This window comes from Aplidium turbinatum, chromosome 15 (assembly GCF_918807975.1).
Source record: "Aplidium turbinatum chromosome 15, kaAplTurb1.1, whole genome shotgun sequence".
NCBI classification, from domain to species: Eukaryota; Metazoa; Chordata; class Ascidiacea; order Aplousobranchia; family Polyclinidae; genus Aplidium; species Aplidium turbinatum.
The window spans coordinates 22,711,330-22,714,962 of NC_137486.1; positions in this window are offsets into that span (position 1 = coordinate 22,711,330).

Sequence of the window (3,633 nt, forward strand, 5' to 3'; positions counted from 1 at the left end):
GTAAGTGATAAGGTTTACTGCGAATTGAGGCCTCGATCCCACGTCTTCGTGGTCATCATTTTCAGCACAGATTAACTCGAAAAAAGTGAGTTAACAACACGCCACCATGTGGTCAAAGTTAAGAAACGTTTTCGGTTTGGTGAGGTCGTAATGTCTAACCCTTGTCAGAGCAAAACGTGAGCGTTTGGTCGTAGATTAGCAAATGATGGCCAACGCTAGGCCCACGAGTAACCAAATCGTTTTCGCCAGAGGGGATGATTGTAAATTGCGTCTTCCACGTCGACCCAACGAAAGCGTTTGGTCGTAGGTTGGCCAACAGTGCACTAACGTTGGTTCTACGATTAAACAACTCTTTTTTGCCACAGTGAGGATAGTTGTAGGCAAAATCGCGTCGTGGATCCCACGTCGAACCAACGAAAGCGTTTGGTCGTCAGGTTGGCCAACAGTGCACCAAAGTTGGGTCTACGATTAGCCAAGCATTTTTTTTGCCACAGTGAGGATAGTTGTAAATTGCGTCATGGATTCCACATCGAACCGACGAAAGCGTTTGATCGTAGGTGGCAAATGGTCGGGAAAGGGTTGGCCAACGGTGCATCAACGTTGGGTCTACGATTAGCCAAGCCTTTTTTCGCCACAGTGAGGATAGTTGTAAATTGCGTCGTGGATTCCACGTCGAACCGACGAAAGCGTTTGGTCGTCAGGTTGGTCGCAAGTGGCAAATGGTCGGGAAAGGGTTGGCCAACAGTGCATCAACGTTGGGTCTACGATTAGCCAAGCCTTTTTTCGGCACAGTGAGGACAGTTGTAAATTGCGTCGTGGATCCCACGTCGAACCAACGAAAGCGTTTGGTCGCAGGTTGGTCGCAGGTTGGTCGCAGGTGGCAAATGGTTGGGAAAGGGTTGGCCAACAGTGTGCCACCGGGGGATCGACGTTTAACCAACCGATTTTTGTGACTGACGATTCGCCCAAGGTGGCCCGCTAGCCAAATTTGTTACGCGCCAACGTCGGAAACCAACGGAGGGCCCACGGAACGTTTCCGATGGTCTAACGTTGGACCAACGACACGTTGTTGTGCGGGTGTTTTGACAATACGGTTACTCCGAATGCTTCCTGTTCCACCAATAATTTTCCAGACAGGTGGTCAAGCAATGGCATTAGACCACTCACGTGAGCTTGCACATTATAGCGTATTGAAGCGAGGGCCGGCGCAGAGGTAGCCTAGAGTCTTAGACACTTTTCTTGATTGACAATTGAAACGCTGAAAACAGCCAAAAAATTTGGCTACATGGCCGGTGTCCTTTTAAAATGCAACAATAAATAGCAAAATAAACAAACAAAACAAGAAAAACCTTACACAAATTAGAGTGTAGTAGGAAGCACAATATTATAAAATGTTAAACTATGAAGATACATAATTCATATCTATTACTAATAGGCAATAAAACATGCATGTTCTTCCTCACTTCACCTCTTCCGGCTCTTCTCATTTTTCAACAATCTTCAAACTTTCGCAAAATTCAGAAAAAGTACGCTGTTCTCAAATATTTATCAGCACCTTCCGAAACAGACCCTAAACAACTACTAGCAAGTCCAAAATGATTCAATCGGAATATGATGATGCAATACTGATTCATTCAAAACAATGTCACCAGTAAATGAGTTAAATTTTATTATTCTCTTAGTATTCATTATCAGTGGGGGCAGTTGTCCGGGGAGCAATTGTCCTACGGGGGCAGTTGTCCGGATACCATCTATGGGCATCTTTCAAGAATGGAGTTGTACATGCTTTGTGATGAAATTTGTGGGAAAACAAAAGGAAGAATGGATCGAGGTGATACGTGGTGGTGGAATGAAGAAGTGAGAGAAGTGATTAGGTAGAAAATGTCGCATACTGTACAAGGATTGGTACAGAAATAGATCAGAAGAAGCTAAGCCGAGGTAGCCTGCAAGCAATTGAAAAATCGAGCAAAGAAAATAGATGCCTAAGCCATGAAAAAAAGAAGCTAAGCAGTAATTGACTAAATGAAAAAACAGTCTTAACGAAGTACACAAGATTATGAAGGTTCTGATGCAGAATGGGAAAAGCGCGGATGGTGGACGATGTATTAAAGGAAAGGATGAAAAACCTGGTTTCAGTGAGAAAGAACATGGAAGAACATAGCAAGAACTTATGGAGGTGATAATGAACGAGGAAAACGATTGGGATCAAACGGGCAGTGAAAGAATGATGGCGATAAACTTACAAATTCGCTGTATTTATTTTTGCTAAAAATTTTTTTTTGAGATGAGGCCCATTTTTTCATTGATTCCCGACCAGTCTTAATGTTTCTCGGAGGCCCTGCCCTAAATAAGTACAGATATCCCTGGTTAAAAATTTCTTTTGGACTAAAAAAGCAAAGTGTTCATTTCAATATCAACATTGGTCAATTGAATCTATAGTACATACAGCAAAAATTAAGAAGGAAAATTCTTCTCTACAGTATTGTTCGAATTAATTGAAACTGTCAAGAAAACAGGCTGAATTTGTGTATATTTGGTTTATCACTTAGGTTTTATGTTAAAAATTTTTTATGCACAAACCGACAAATAAAAAGGAAGAATAGAAACGCTACCAACTGTTGGGAAGCAATCAGTTGAGATTGTGAAGTGTAAAAATGTCTCCAACAATTTACTGGTGACAATTACCGAATAATATTAGGTTATGATGTCACAAAAATACTGGCAAAACTGTTTTGTAAAGTCAATAAGACTAAGAGTTGATTTTAATTGACATGCATTGCTTGGTGAAACTGCAACATGTCGAAAGTCCATATGGTAGAAATGAATTGAATAAAAAGTAGGCTACGGATTAGGATTACGGACAAACACTTTTATAAATGCAACACAACTATAAATATACTTCAATACCACAAAGTAGCAAATATTTTCCAAATTACACCAAATGTGAGATGGTGTAGAAGAAAAACTTTTCTACACAAGGCCGTTTCTAATTACATCATTTTTTCAAAATTGGTGTCGTACTGTAGGGGTATTTGTAAAACCTGCTGTTATTGGGCACTATTAAGAGGACAAATAAAAACCAAGCAACCACACGACATTTAGCATCATGCAATCAGAGTGAACATAAAACTATAAACTACGAACGTTTTCGGCCATACTCAAGTCAGCCCTTCTCAAGTATTGAAAATAACTGATTTTACAATAACATCTAGGCCTACATTGACAGTCTTTTAGAGTTGACAGACTTAAGACAGTCTTTTAGAGTTGTCCGTAAATGTTCCACTGAATTTGATACGAAAATCCAGGAGGCTTTGCTCATAAACTCCTGCAATCCTCGCCTCAATGCGCAATTGTTTGCCACAGGTGCTTTCTATCTCCTAAACGTTTTTTCATAATTCGTTGTATGATGCGCTTTTTGCCTCGCGTAATTAACCGCCATGTGATGTGCCTTTCTCCTCTGCTTTGTAGTTTCATTCTTGTGCATTTTATTTTTCAATGCATTGTGTAGATCACTTATTTTAAATGTAGATGTTCTTGTAAAATCAGTTATTTTCGTTACTTGAGAAGGGCTAACTTGAGTATGGCCGAAAACGTTCGTAGTTTATAGTTTATGTTCACTTTAATATGACGTTA